The sequence below is a fragment of the Cuculus canorus genome, chromosome 12 (assembly GCF_017976375.1).
Source record: "Cuculus canorus isolate bCucCan1 chromosome 12, bCucCan1.pri, whole genome shotgun sequence".
NCBI lineage: Eukaryota > Metazoa > Chordata > Aves > Cuculiformes > Cuculidae > Cuculus > Cuculus canorus.
The window spans coordinates 15,956,746-15,972,442 of record NC_071412.1 but is presented as its reverse complement, the minus strand read 5'-3'; the positions used below and the strand labels follow the sequence as shown (position 1 = coordinate 15,972,442).

The 15,697-nt window shown below is 49.3% G+C and overlaps 1 long non-coding RNA gene across 9 annotated transcripts in view; it reads left to right on the top strand.

Annotated features, from left to right (window-relative positions):
• Positions 1-115: 115 nt before the first annotated feature.
• The window catches only part of LOC128853354 (uncharacterized), an 80,795-nt gene continuing 65,213 nt past the window's right edge, over positions 116-15,697 (top strand). For 5 of the 9 annotated variants that reach the window (XR_008451843.1, XR_008451842.1, XR_008451840.1 and 2 more), the window contains exon 1: positions 116-8,372. This is a non-coding gene — a long non-coding RNA (uncharacterized LOC128853354). Of the gene's footprint in view, positions 8,373-9,721; positions 10,117-15,697 lie in introns of those variants that run through there. The other 4 variants (XR_008451841.1, XR_008451844.1, XR_008451838.1 and 1 more) reach the window with 4 other exon arrangements.

Genomic DNA, 15,697 nt, shown 5'->3' with positions numbered 1-15,697 from the left:
TTGTTTAGAAGTCCCTCATGGCTTGAGGGTCCGTGGGTAGTGTAAGAATCATTTTGGGTGCTGGTGTCTTGTCTGGCCGCCCTGTTTGCTGGAGTTTAAGATATTGACACAAATGGTGAGTACAGGACAAATAAGGCTGTAGTGTGATCTGCTTGCAACAGGCTTGGCTGAGTGACTCTGTCTTCAGGCAGCTCTGGGGCTCAATGGGTAGGATTACTTGTGCCTTTGGTTTAAAACAGCTGTCTGTGAACACCATGGCTATGAAAGAGGGTGATGATGTGGCCATCCTGGTGTATTCTGACTTGCTAATTCCTCTGGAAGCAGTAGTGAAGGGTTTCTTGAGGAAGCAAGGATGGGAGAGGTGAAGTAGATGATAAATGGGCAATTCACTGGGGAAAAAGTTAGAATAGAAACCTGGGGATGGGGAAAAGTGCCAGTTATGGGATACCAGAATAAAACCCCTCCCAGAATATGGATACCAGAACAAAAATCCTCACAGAACATGAAAATGGCTTGAGCTTCAGGGAAACGGTCAAAGCTGATTTGTTTTAGTGTGTGTGTACAGGAGGCCAAGGACTTAAAAGGAGTACCTACTGCAAGCGAGAATAATGGAGAGGTTCTTAAAAGAAATGGGTTGAGAAATACCCATTAAGTATTTATAGACCTGACTTGAAATGATGAAACTGGAATGTGTTCCAGCCGGTGAGCTGTTACAGGAATACGCTGGGAATGGTGGAATGGGTGGTGAGGTGTGATATTAAAGCTACCAGTGCATGGCCTAAAATAAAAGTGAGCATTGTCCTCTAGGCTTGAAAGCTCCAGCAAGGAGAGTGCTGTCTGGGGCTGGGCGCCTGCGAGCTGCATCACGCTTTGGAAAGTTTTCATTTTAGCTCAAGAATGAATTAAAAGGCAGCGGCCTTTCCTGCTCCGGCTGCTGCGCGATGACAGCCAAGGTGAGCCTGTAAGGATGCTGACTTCTGTTGGTAGTGGTTGGGTTAGGAAATCTCGAGAGACCCGCCAAGCTGTGTTTGAGATGTTGGCAGCCTGCATCTCTCTGAGCAGGACACGGTCTTGGCTTGTCTGGTGAGAAGGTGCAACATTGCTACTGGGGTGGTAAAGCTGGAGAAATGGGGATTCTCAGCTGAATTTTAGCCCGTAACACAGGTAGAAATATGTTTTTATTTCTTTTAATAAGATAGGGAAGTACAGATACTTCAGATTTGAAATATAAAAGGCAGAAGTGAGAATTACTCCAGAATGCCTGCTTCTGCTTGGAGAAGGATGCTAAAGTGATGCATGCATGAGTATTTTCCAATGCTAGAATGATACACATTGTAAACAGCTACAAAACAGGTTGTTGTGTGCATTGTGCTGGGTGCATGGCTAAGGTAAAAGCTGGCAAACTTAATTATAATGCTCGGAGATAGGTTCTTGATTGGCTGCGCTGCCTGATTAAGCACAGAGCTTCCCTCTCCAACAGCAGCCGTTCTGCAGTGCATAAATTACCACCTGTCCACGACACTTTTTGGAGTAGGACCTGTGTTTATAGCATCTTCTAATGGGTAAGGGATTTGAGGAGCAGATTAGTTTGACCTAGAGCAGGGAGAAAGCATACTGATAATCTTCACGCTGAGAGTGGAGAGGCACTGGCACGTGTTGCCCAGAGCAGTGGTGGCTGCCCCATCCCTGGAGGTGTTCAAGGTCAGGTTGGATGGGACTTGGAGGAACCTGATCCAGTGGGAGGTGTCCCTGTCCATGGCAGGGGATTGGAACTGGGTGTGCTTTGAGGTTCCTTCCAACCCAAACTATTCTATCATAAACGAGGAGCTGCTTTCTGGTCTGAATGCCCCTATAGAAAGCAGGTGTCTAGAACAATTATTTGCTGCTGGATGGACAGAGAACTTGAAATTTTTGCAGTGGATTGCAAGGGGGATGTTTGGCTGTAGAAGTGCCACTTTAAAGGGTAGATGGTTGGTGCAAGTCTTTTAAAATGCTGATCTTGCAGGAGCTAAGAATTCCAGCATCGACTGGATTCTAGCAGTGGGGCCTGGATTTTCAAATGATGATTTTCGTATTGTCTTAAACCTAGAAAAAAAAATGGCCTTGTCTCCTTTTCAGAACCCTGAGCTGTTTGCGGCTTGTCCTGATCCGAAGCTTAGAGTTGTCAAATTCCTATAAATCCTAATAAAAGACAACCCTGTACACACATCTCTGCTCTTAAGTCTGACACTCTCAGGCGTTGAAGGTTTTTCTGGAGGTGCTGTGTTGATAACCTTCCTCATGTACAAGGAGTGGGTGTGATGCTCTCACATGGGACCTCTGGTGTCGATGCATATTTTTATATGAGAAATTAGAGGCAGAAATAAGGTAACCCTATCCCAGCAGCCTCGGGCAGTGAAGTCTCGCACATCCTACGGTTGGTAAAAGGCAAAGAAAACTAGTGGGTGTTGAAGTAGTCATGAGAGGCAGCTCTTTGGTGAAGAGCAAAAACTGGCAGGAGTTAGGGTGGAGGGAGAGCAGGGTCTGTAAAGTCTAACAGTTCTCCTAGGGCTCCAGCTTTACCGGGGAGAGCGAGAGAAGTGCAAAACCACATGAATTTGGGCAGCTTTGAAGAATTCTGGCAGTCTTCTATTTTTTTTCTCTTCTGAATGAGAACATAAAAAGAGCTGAAGGAGGAAGGTACAGTTCCTCCGCACAAGAGGGTTCTTGAGATCCCCTAGTGGTTCCCCTGTGCACCCGTGAGGAGAGGGCAGCTGATGAGAAGGACAGACCATTGCTCACCCCTCCTAGAGGGTCCTAAGGAAGGAGGAGCTGCACTCTGAAGGATTTGCCCCAGCTGGAAGGACAGACTTGCTCTTCATACCTACTTCAGCAGCTTCAGAGTGTAAGTCTGTCATCTTCCACTCTGTAGGTGCTTCCTCCAGTTCTCAGTCTAGGTTCTCTGCAGGCGTTCACTGGTGTCCTTGCTGGAAATGTGACCTTGGAAAGCCAAAATGGGATCATTTGGACACCCCCAGCACAGCTCCTGTGCCCCTGATCCTCACACCCACCTCCCACTGTCAGATGGCTTTGTTTGTGGCATCTGATAGAGCATGTGATTTAAAAACTTCCCAGGTCACCTTCGCAGTATCTCAAATGCAATTGATGGGGAATCCAGGGATGCATTTTAAAGTAAATTACATGGAACTAATAAACCAATCTGCTTCTGAAGTGCTCTTGTGCCTTTGAAAACACTGACTATCTGCTGGGGTTTTAAAGGGTATTTTTAATTCATTCTAATTGAATTGACCTTAAAAAAAAAGATAAAAGCAACAACCGAGCAACACAACCCCACCGCGGTGATGTGGGTGTCTGCTTAGGAGAGTCTGGTTTTAAGCTGTGGCAGTCTGCTCGGACAGCCACCGTGGTTAAGGACACTGCAATTACTCCCCAGCAAAAGCCTTTGCTGTGCCCCAGAAGCCTGCACCGCCTGCTGTGGTGTACAGGCTGTGCGGTCACGCGTGTGGCCAAGAGCAAGCACGGAAACGTCTCTTCCGAACCGCTTCTGGCAGTTGTCCCTTTTCTGGCTTGGGAGGAAATTAAGCCCGTGGGAGTGTTGTTCTGGTCAGGGCAACCTGATCTGCTGCTCTTTGTCTTCCTGCCTTTTAAATCCAGCTATGCTCTTAGCCTCCATCATTCAGTGAAGTCCATGCTTGCTTTTGAGGTCCCTTGGGATCAGGCAGAATTCACAGCAATAGCTTTGCGCTGTGGGCCGTGTTCCAAGTGTTTCTGACTGGGGGTTTAGAGATCATTAACGAAGTGCCTGTGTGCTGTCAGATCACCTGGCAGTACAAATTTGTCTACCTCAAGCATGATCCTGTCATTGTATTTGTCAGACGAGCTAGAACAGGCAGTCCCCGGCTCACGCTGCCTCCATGGGGTTTGTGCCAGCTGTGGGATAACAGATGGTACCTGCTCTGGCATAACCTCTTCGCTGCAATCAGATGAAGCTGGGGCTGAGGACAGAGGTTACCTGATCTGGCAAAGAGCCTGCCAGGACAAAGTTGATGTGCCAATGCTTCTGGAATGTGTTTGGACTGGCTCAGGGATTTATACAGGATCAGCACTTCTGGCCTATGTGCTTAGAGGGTGTTTTCATCTTGTATCAAATGCCTCAGAGCTGAAAAAGTGATTAAAATGATTAAAAAGAGGGTCTAGTAGTAGACAGGTACAGCTGGACTCGATCTCAAAGGTCTTTCCCAACTGAATGATTCCATGATTCTATGTCTCCAGTGCAGTCTGTCTCTGGCTGTTGTCTTGCAAGCCGGTTTTACTCCTGTTTTCTTGAAGCTGAGTAACGTGGAGATGAGTGTTCTGTGCAGGTCTGGGTTTGGCCCCAGGGTTATTCAGATGACCCTTCTTTGTGCTACTGGTGGCTACCTTCTCAGCATCCCTTCTGAGACGGGGAGAAGGAGGAAGGCTGTAAAGTTTCCTAGGCAAGGTAAAGGGGCAGAAGGGGTTCTGGACCCTCACTGGCACCCCTGCTGCTCCAGCAAGCGGCTGCGGGACTGCTGGGGGAAAGGTGAGGCATCCTGCAGTCACATTGAGGTTCCTATCAGATTTATCTCTGAAAGAAGCATGCTTTCCCCTGCTAATTTCAAATGTGTTTAATTGCAGTGTACTTACAGCGCTGCTGCCTGTAGGCACTGGCAGAGATGATGTTCTGCCCTGTGGCTCTGAGGGTTTCTGTGCCAGCTGACTTTCCTAATTGGCAGTGTTCGCTCTGCGCTGATATGGCAAGTCATAAACTGGATAACAAGTGTTCTGGGGGAGGGAAAACTGGCAAGAGGATTCTGGCTCTACCTTGATACAAAGCACTTCCCCAGGAATGTGTTTATCTGGTGTATTCCCATCTTGGGCAGGAGGTGCTCCTGTATTTCTGTTGAAATAGAGATGCCCAGGAGGGCTTAAAAATGCTGCAGAGGGACTTTCTTAGGCTACAAGAAGGTGTAGCATCATCTCTGTCAGCTGGCTTGCCTCATCAGGACAAAATAGATATGCAACTGTCTTAACTATCCTGAAAGCCTGGGAACTTGCTGTGGGGGGACAGAAGAAGAAGAAATGAGCATCACAAATAGTCTGGAGCTGGGCCATGGGACAGAGAGCTTTGAATTTTTAGGTGGGCTGATGTTTGTATGGTCTTGTGGCTGAATGGGGAACCTCCTGAGGCTCAATATTAGGGAACTGATGGGTATTGAATCGCACAGCACCCTGTCCTGTGCCACTCCCTGTTGCGAGCCTGGATGTGGCCCAGCTGCAGCTCATCTGCATCATCAACAGGTTGATGTTCAGAGTGTCAGGTTTCTGCAGCCTGGGCTGCTCCTGAGCCCATAATCAAATACAATACCCAACCTATCAAATCAAGCATCTCCCATAAAAGAATAGGCAGAGAGAGTTGGGGTTGTTCAGCCTGGAGAAGAGAAGGCTGTGGAGAGACCTTAGAGCAGCTTCCAGTGCTGAAAGGGGCTCCAGGAAAGCTGGGGAGGGGCTCTTCATCTGACAGTGCAGGGATAGGATGAGAGGGAACTGTTTTCAGCCGAAAGAGGAGATTGAGATGAGACCTTAGGAAGGAGTATTTTCCTCTGAGAGTGGTGAAGTCTTGGCCCAGGTTTCCCAGAGAAGCAGTGGCTGCTCCATCCCTGGAGGTATTCCAGGCCAGTTTGGATGGGGTTTTGACCCCCCTGATCCAGTGGGAGGTGTCCCTGCCCATGGCAGGGGTTGGAACTGGGTGGGCTTTGAGGTCCTTTCCAATCATTCCATGATTCCATGAATACCGTTTGTGGAAACGGAGAGGAAAAATGTTGCTGTTCATTAACTGCAGGTGAAGGGAAGCTCAGGCTTGTGACGACCTGGTTGTGCAGGCGGTTTCCCAGCCTCTAAGCTTCTGAAAAGAGCTGAGTGGTTTGAAGTACTATGAGCTTTGCCTAGTATGAATGTCAGGCAGGTAACAAGGTGCCTGGTGATCTGAATTTTATCAGCAGACAGGATGAATGGATAGGAAATGAATGCTGTTAGGCAGAGGCATTTGTGTATGAAGAAACCCGCCTGCTGTGGGGCGTATTCTGTGCAGACGGTCAAAAGGTATTGTGAAGAGATTTCTTTTCTGGCTGTGTGGGCACTTCTTTAAAGCTTCCCATGTTTGCTATGGAAATGTTACATGGCACGAAGAGAAAGAGGTAGAGAATAAGTGGGAGATGCATTCTTTTAAAAGAAATAAGTGATTCTAAAACTTATCTCAAAATGAGGATTTCCATAATTAAGCAATTTAGGGAAAGGAGGGTTTCTGAATGCTTATGCTTTGGGAAGACTTTGTGATTAAATCTAACTTAAAGGTAATTTGCCCTATCCCAATTCAAATTCCTTTGAAGAAGGGGTGGCTGTGCACTGACCCAGCAGAAGCAGAGCAGGAAGCCTTGTGCTTTGGGATTATCCGTGGGTTTTTTCATGTTATACTTAACAGCTGAATGGTGCGCACTCTGGCACCCCGAGACCAGGGCTTGGACTCCCACAAACCTTCCAAGTACTGCTGAGAGGGTCTGGAGGCTGAAGGCTCTGTTTCTGCTCAACAAACTCCTTTAAGGCCTGATAAAGCCTGACCATATTTCATGTGCAGTTGTGCTGTGCTGTGCCCGCCTGTCTCTGCCTGCATGGGGAGAGCTCATGAGCGGCACTTTGCAAGAGCTGTCTCTCACACCTTTACCGCAGAAGTAGCTCAAGCCGGCTCCTGCTGGGGTTTGGATTTTGGCTTGCCTGGCAATGTGATGATCTCCCCGGCAGCAGGAGCGGGTTGGATGCCTTTGCCAGGCACCCTCAGGGAGGACTTGTTCCACTAAGCCATGCTGCTCACATAGCTTTGGTGCTCATTGCTTCTGGCCCAAGCTGGTTCATGGCCAGCTTTGTACCTGTTTTGGTCTCACCCCAGCGCTGTCCTTTGGCATGGACTGTGTTCTCCATTCTCAGTGCTTACTGCCTCTATGCCTCTGTGCTTCTGAATAATGGCCTGATGCTCTCTGGGTGGTGAAACTTTGTTGTGCTCTGCGCTGGCAATGACTCAACATCATCTCCTTGGTGTCTTAAGCATGTGCCAAGAAACTTGCTCCCTGTTAACTCCTCTTAGTCCTCAGACTGATCTGTGAAGGTCTCCGATGTGTGCTAGGAGCAGTTTGATATGGCTGCTTTAATGCCTGCTCCCAGCTCTTTCCGCCTTTATAGGTTCTTCGTGCTGCCTTTTCCAGCAAAGGTAGGTAATTCCATGGGGTATGGCCTTCCAGGTGCCTTCTGGAAGCATAGCTGAGGCTCGCTACTCTCCTTTGTTTGGAGGCTCAGCACACCTAAAACCAGCCCTCGGGGCAGCCTCGCACAACCTGCCCTGGGGAAGCTCCCTGCATGTTTCTCCTCTGCTTTCCCACATTTCCATCACATCAACTGTTCTTTGAAACCTGCTCTGAAGTGTCACAGGGGGCTGACCTCAATATTCCTTCTCGTGCTGTCACATGTGGGTATTGCTCTATGGGCAGGGCAGCAGAAATTAGTGATTTCTTTCTTTCTTTTTCTTTTTTTTTTTTTAAATAACCAAACCACACGGATTCTGTAATCTGCTTTGGAATCCGATGAGCAGCAGATGGCTCCATGCTCTTTGCAGGCCCCCATCCTCTCCATCCCAACCAATAACTACGTCATGTTGTTCAACAAGCCGCGACAAATAATATTTTAATCCAACCTCGCTTCCCCCTTTTCCCACCCACCCCACTGTGGTTTGTTGGTTCACTCGGTAGCGTGCCATACCGCATTTCGTCCTGCCCTCCTCGGAGTGGAAACACAAGACCAGGCTTCATTACAAGCTCTATGGCTTCCCCCTACACTTAACATACCATACAAATTGTTTGCTCAACTTTGGCATCTTGCCTCAGAGGAATTTTTGTCGTTTGAAGGTTTTAAATCGGCTATTTGAGCCACTCGCAATTGTAAATAACAGGCTATTAGTTTATAAGAGACATGCTCGCTGGCATTTCAAACCTCTCGGAGGAACCACTCTGTCTTGGAAGCTCTGTGATGCCTGTGGAACTGAATGCTGTTAAAAAGAAACCCCAAAACACTGCCCTGGGAAATCTCATTTATAGAAAATAAGTGAAACGAATAGACGTTTTTAGCCACATGTTACTCATTTTCTTTTTATTGCTTTAACATGTCTTCACTGGAACACGTTCCCGTCGGAGGCTGCCGGTGCCAGCTGTACACCTGGCTGGAGCTGGAAAGAAACCCAGTTTGGCCTTTCATCTGGGCTGTTTTCTGTTATGATTGGAACCCAGGATTGGCTCCAGATCAGACAAAGGGTGAGCTGAAATCCATCCTCGGCGCTGGTTTCTAGAGGAAGCCTTATAGGGTTGTGCGTGGGGGGTTTGGTGGGTTTTTTTTCCTCGTTTTTGTATCAAGTTTATGCACTAGCAGAGGGGGGGAAACCATTGTGTACAATATGGCAAGCAGAGCGAGCAGGCGGCCAGGCCAAAGGCTGTAAATTATTATTTTAATTTCTTGGTTTATGGTTTCTCGTTGACTCCGGATCAATAGGAAAAAGGTGCATTGAGCCACCTCTTTTAATTAGAAGGCTGCTGTGATTTAGGCTTCAGTGAGGGGTGGGGAGAAGTGTGAAAAAGATGTGCCTGGAAACAGATGCTGGTTTCCAGTGTGGGCTGTGCTGCTTTCCTCTTTGTGTTGGTTTCTTCTATTTTCTAGAGGCCAAGTTTCTTGAGGAGAAACCCAACCTCAGTGCAGCACGCTCTACAAAGTTTCCTTCGAGCCTGTTTTGTGTTTGCACTCTCACATCCTAAGCCAGCAGACCTTGTTTCCCATAGAATAAAAAGGCAGTGTATTTTACTGGAAGCTGCTGCTTACTTCGAAATAAATCCAATTCCATTTCACCCCAAACTCGGGACACTTTTCCTGCAGTGCTGAGAAATCATTCCTGTTTTGCACCTAACAGGTGCAGCAATATTTTCCCTTTCCAAAGAATTTCCAGAGTGAATTGCACATCTGTAACAAAGCTTGGATTTCTCTGCTCATCGCCTTCAGACATGGCCCTAATTAAATGCAGATATTAAACCTGAAGCCTCGTTTATGTTCCGTAATTCTTACGAGGATGACCCATCATCTGATACTTGTTTGAAGTCTTAGTTAACCTTTAATCATTTGATGCTGAGTCTGGCTTTGATTTTGCTGCAGAAACGAAGTATAATCTTCAGGGAGGAAATGTGCCAATCCTGCGGCATTTCTCATTGTGCTGGGAATGTTTCATTTGAAATCTCTTAGGTGATAAAGTCTGTGGAATGAGGGCTCCTTCCATGTCCATGCTTGGACTCTGCCTCTTCTAAGGCTGGTATCCAGCATGGGAATCATGACTGAAACGCTGCTAACGCCAGTATGTTGGTGGAGACGCAGGATGGCTCAGTCTCGGATATGGAATTTCCTCAGCACTAAGCTATGCTGAGTCGATACTTGAGGAAACACTTACAGGTGTTCAGAACAGCAGAAATGTTGAATCTTCAGCACATTCCACGATAAAACCAGAGCCAAAAGCTCTTCAGAAGCATGCCTGCTTGTTTGTTTTTGCCTTGTGGGAGGTGCTGTCTAACTGCCATGGAGCTGTTGGATCAGCCAACCTCCGCCGTGCCAAAGAGCGAGGTGAAGAATTCCCCTCGCCTGCTCCCACCCAAGTGCAGGGTGTGGGAGCTTGAACTGACGCCTCTTCCAGTCGCTATGGAAAGGCTGCCTTCCGCAGTGGGTTTGGCTCAGTGCCTGGGGAGCTGGGCTTCCCAGCGGAGGTGGAAATCCTTAGGCTTGTTCACTGCGTGTGCAAGGTGGGCAAGGAGCCAGGTGCCCTGGACCAGAGCAGCCTCGCTGCACCAGCCTCTCCTGCGCAAACCAGGACTTCTTAGCGCTTCCGACCTCCTGCATTCCTCATCCCCGTGCCAGTGGTTGCTTTTCACCACCGCTCCTTCCCCATAACTATCACAGCTGTTTCCTTCTCTAAAGAATGAGAAAGAAACTCCGCTGGCTCCAGCCAGAACCTGATAACTGCTGGTAAGTGGCTTGTCAGCAGGGGCTGTGACAGGCAATGGTGCGAGTGAAACGGCAGCTCGTGGAGAGAGGGACGCCTGCTTCAGCCAGTGCTGGAAAGCACATCCCCTCCTCTTTGCAGAGGCTGAACCCTGGATCTGCCATGGAACAGATAAAGCTGTCAGGCCAAGGGGAGCATAGGCCTGGGGTCCTTGGGGCTGCAGTGATGTCCTCAGGTCCAGGTGTTGCCTGGAGGCTTGGTCATGGGGTGTGCAGCTGATGAGAGGGTTGGAGTGGGCATGTACGCCCCAAAGCGTTCTCTTCCTGACATGTATAAATGCTTGGCCTGTTCATTTGCAGTTTGGACGTGAGAATAGAGAATGGTATTGGGTCGAGTAGAAGGGAATAAAATTGCACTGGGCTTGGGGAAGTGTTCAAGGCCAGGCTGGGTGAGGCTTTGAGCCCCCTGATCCAGTGGGAGATGTCCCTGCCCATGGCAGAGGGTTGGAACTGGATGGGCTTTGAGGTCCCTTCCAACCCAAACTATTCTATGATTTGGGGGATTCAGGCTGTGTAAGTTGGTACATTCTTTCATCCTGGTGCTGGTTGAACCTCATTGGGGCGTCTTTCAGCCCTGGCTTATAAATACTGCTGTGGGCTGGCTTTGGCTGCGAACACTTCTACTGAACCCTGTGAGAGCTGGGCATGTGCCCAGGAGCACGCAGGGTCAGATCCTGAGCCCTGTAAGGCTCCTTGAAGTCATCATAAACCCACAAGATCTGAAAATGTTTTCTTACTCCCTGCTGACAGATCTGCATGGGCAGCCCTGGTTCTCCTATCACAAAAGACTTCTGCGTGGTAGGCTGAGAAGCTGGGAGAGATGCTTGGCTTTTTGGACCTGCCGCAGGCGGGTTTTGGTTTGGTCCCCAAATCCCTCTTTGCTTCAGCTTGCTGCCTGTGCGCTGGAGATAAAAGCGCTGCTGTGTCTCTCTCGGGGCTTGGGAGGATGAACGCGCTAGAGGTTTGTGAGACATCGCCTGTAACAGAAATTAGGCCTGGCTAATGCCGAGTGAGCTCTCTGTCGACATCTCTGAGCAGCACGCTGCCCTTTTCATGTATGCTCTTATTAGTTTTCTTTTGCTTCCCTGAATGATCTCAAAAATGATTCTCACGTTAATAGGAGAGACTATTCCATTGCGTATTGCAGCATTCTTCTGTGCTGGCTGGGCTTCGAGTTGTCAGCCCTGTGCTGCTCTTCGGTGGTTAAACAGGCGATTTAGGAGAGCCTTCTGCTTCCCATGCACCCCTGGCTGGTGCCTTTGGGGAGGGGGGAGATGCAGGAGCCCCGGGCTGTGGATGGCCCTGCAACCTGCAGATGGTGCCAGAGACAGGGACAAGCGCAAGCTGGTCATTACTGTGCAGCTTTTTGCCCAAATGCTGCTTCTGGGGAGCGCTGAGCTGAGTGATACTGAGTTAATGCAAAGGTAGTACTGCGGAGGGAGTGGAAACCGAGAGGAAATCTGTGCCAAGAGTGATTGAAAGCTCAGAGAAAGCTGTTCCAAACCCTACTGCTTTAGGTGGCTGAGAACATTACCTTGAAGCAGGAGGAGTGTTGCAAGCAAGATGAAGATGTGGCAAAGGTCCCCCTACTTCTAAAAAATCCTTCCTATCTTCGTCACCCTCCTGCCTTCTATCTGCTCTGGCAGCAGTTTGGTGTGGTCCTGGACCCGGTTTGTGTGGTGATAGGTGATGGATGCAAAGAAAGTAGTGAGGTTTGCTCTTTAAGTGCTCTATGAAGAAGAATGTCTGAAGGAGGTGCACATCTGCTGTCTGCCACGTGTGCTGGAGGTTTCATGCCAGCTCGCTTAACCATCCTGTCTGGTGTTTTGGCTGCTCTATGAGCATCTCCCCTGGTTCTGAATGTCCTCAAAGACATTTTCATTAATCTCTCAATCTGAGAGTGTTTAACACAGCTTAAAACCCCTGAAGGATAGCCAGGCGGGCGATTGAATTACTCCTTCATTGAGAAAACAAGGATGTCTGGAGAGCAGCAGTATATCTGCCATGGTTCATAGCTATCGCAAGGCTGGAATACTTGATCTCTTCATTTCCAAAGATGTCAGAATGACTGTTTGTTTCCCTCTTAAAAGCACTTGTAGTTGCTAAGAATTGAGGGTCAACTATAGGTTCTAATCTAGGAAATCCTCAGTCTCTCTCACAGCAGTGGCTGTCTGCTTCCAGCACAAGCCTGGTGAAGAGCTCTGTTCACAGTGGAACCAGCTGGACCTGCTCAGCCAAGCACAATCTCTCGGGGAAGCATCCATTATACAGTGCTTGGATGCATCTTTCTCTTCTGAAAGAGGTGAAGCGTTCTGCCACATGCCCTAAGACCAGAGCCTCTTCTTACCAATGTCCAGAAGCAGCATCCTTGGAGGAATCTGGGGCCAAATGGTCCCTGCACTGGGTGAATTGGTGTTGGGTAGAGCCCAACCAACCTCTGTGGACCTGGCTTTCTTGGTCAGAACACGCTTGTTGACAGTGCTCCTGCCATGCCCCATGTGTCCACCACACCGGTTCCTCTGCTAATCCTCACTGAGCAGGCCACGTATGAAAGGGATGTTGGAGACAGAGATTGACTCCTCTCTGGCTTCGCAATAGCCTGTGGACGTAATTTATTTTCTGTGGACAATCCAGCTGGTTGCCGAATGGAGCTGCCTGGATGGCATTTTCCTTTTCAAGTCTGGTTTCTGTGGAGACTGGTTTCTTCGTAGGTGATAACTTTACAGAGGAGACTAATGACCACATGTTGATGAAATACTGCTGTGAGCCCATCTGGAACTGACCTGCGTCTGTGAGTAACAGCTGGCGAGCAAAGACAGCAGAGGGAGCTGCCCTAGCAGCAGTGGAGGAGGTTGACCCCTTTTCTCTCCCACAGGGCTGTTAGCATTTTAGGATCAAAGCTTTTCACATTTGGTCCCTGTGCTTGAAGAAGCTCAAGTGTTTCCACTGCAGACATTAGTGATTCTGGCTCTGCTCCCTGCCACCCATCCCCAGATCCATTTTGTGAGTGTTCTCCTTGAAACTGCAGTTTACAAAAATAAAGCCTAGATTAAAGCCAGTGCAGCTGCCCTGAGGTTTGAATCGATGCTGGTATGATGTGTTGCCAAAGAGAGAATTACTCAGGAGTGTGGATTAGAGCTGTTTGTCTCCAGGAAGACCTGGTCTTCAAAGCCAGGGAATTTTCCCAGCTATAGCTGGTGCATCTTATATATGCATCCATGTATATATATATATATATTCCGTATATATATACAGAACTGTTGGAATGGGTCCAGAGGAGGCCATGGAGATGATCTCAGGGCTGGGGCACCTCTGCTGTGAGGACAGGCTGCAAGAGTTACGGTTGTTCAGCCTGGAGAAGAGAAGGCTCTGGGGAGACCTTTGAGCAGCTTCCAGTACTGAAAGGGGCTCCAGGAGAGCTGAGGAGGGACTTTTTACAAGGGCATGGAGTGATAGGATGAGGGGGAATGACTTTAAACTGGAAAAGGGAGGATTCAGATTAGACATTAGGAAGAAATTCCTCACGCTGGGGGTGGGGAGGCCCTGGCATGGGTTGCCCAGAGCAGTGGTGGCTGCCCCATCCCTGGAGGTGTTCAAGGCCAGGCTGGATGGGACTTTGAGCCCCCTGATCCAGTGGGAGGTGTCCCTGCCCATGGCAGGGGGGTTGGAACTGAATGGCTTTGAGGTCCCTTCCAACCTAACCATTTAATGATTCTATCATCTTCAGCCATGAGGCTCTGGTGCCCTTCTCCGTGGGCACCAGGTGGTCAGTTATGTCAGTTTTATCTCAGCTTCTTCGTCTCCTTTCTTCCTCTCTGGTTCAGTATTCTCCCATGCTCTTACTCTGCCTGGAGCTTGCTGGCCAGGGCTGCCCCCAGCCTCCCCCATCGCTGTCTCTCACCAGCTGTAAAAACTTCAATACTTTAAAAAAATATTTTTCTTCCTGTTGAGAGAGAGGTTAGAATTTTTTTTGTTTGCTTGTTCTAAACAACCCACGCTCCTGCAGCTCTGCTGAGGGTCCAAATGCTGAAGGAAGGTTTAGAAGCTCCAGTTCTTGGCAGCTGCTGGGTCTGGAAAATGAGATACTGCGCCTGAGCTCTTGCAGGAGGTGTCTGTGCTGTGCTGTGCCGTATGGCAGCGTCTCAAGGCAGTGGTGCTCGGGCTCATGTGATGGCCTGCACACAGGGAGGGCTGACAGTTTGGAAGAGCAACGGGCTCAGGTCAAGGCTGATGTTCAGCAAGCACTTGAGGCCAAGTTTGCCTCCACCCAGTGCCCCGGCAGTGCACGTGGCCACTGGAAAGGGCTGCAGTGGTGGTTGGTGGCCTCTCCCAGCTGCGGCAGGTCTTTGGCAGGTCCTGCCGATTCCATGGAGAAGAAGGGGTGATGCTGGTTCCTCAGAGCTCCCTGCACGTTGCGCTGCTCCTCTGCATGGAGCCTGCTGGCATGCTGTCCTCTCCTAGCAGCTCTGGCTGGGCTGAGCGTGGCTCTGCAGCAGACCTGATGGCTCTCCTTTGCTTGGGCAGCTTCAGCTTTGAACAGAGATGTGCCTGACCGGGACGTGAGATCCCGACCTGGTTCTAAATGTCTGCTTCTGGAATTATCAGATGGATAGTCTGCCTTGAACTGGGATGGGGTTGTTTGAGGTGCCATCTGACCATGTGCAGGAGGGGAGGCAAAGCAGAGGGGGTCATAGTACTTGTAGACGTGATGTGAAAAATTGAGAGTCCCCGTCTCTCTAAAACTTGTCCTGTATCGTGCGGTGCCCAGGGCCTCAGACCTTACCTCCTGTCCAAAGAGTGGAGAGCAGACCAATGAATCCCCCAGGCTTGCAGCAGGTGCTCAGCAATCTTCATCCTTGGCTCCTCGGTCTAGAGCCAAAAGCCTTGCCTGGAGGTTTGGAGTCCTGTTTTTGGTTGAAGCTCATTGTTGATATCCAGCATCGGTGCTCCCCATAGGGCTCCATCAGAAATAAACACTGGATTTCTCACTGATGCAGTTAATAGGAAGGTTTAAGGGTGTCATTGCTGCACTAAACGACTTGTGTTGCTTCTCAGCTCTGAGACTAAACCCCATGGCTGCCAGTCACACCATGGAGCCTCGCCTTTGTCTCAGGACAGCATTTGTTCTCCAGAGACTTCACATTCTCAGTTTCTAGAGCCAAAGCTCTCTGTGGCTGCGATTACTGCCTTTGAAGCAAGCTCAGCCGTCCACGGTTGGTCTTTGGAGGAGCGCGGGCTCTGGCTCAGCACTCCTGGCACGAATTGTTCTCCACCCCTCATATCACCTGTGTCCCTGGGGGGTTGTTTCTAAAATACATTGGGAGAGGATGAAGAGAGCAGCCCTGGGGGGTTCTGGATGGTGAATCCCATCGTACCATCCGCAGGTCACACCGAGCTGAAGCCATTGGGGAGCAGCTGAAACGTGTGTGTCGTCTGATGGAAGGGAGATGTTCCTTGGAGTAGGCTGGTAGGAAATGGTGGAGAGGAAGGTGATGGGGAGTCCAGCATGGTTTTGGAGAGGAAGTGATTGAGGTGTTGGTGGGTG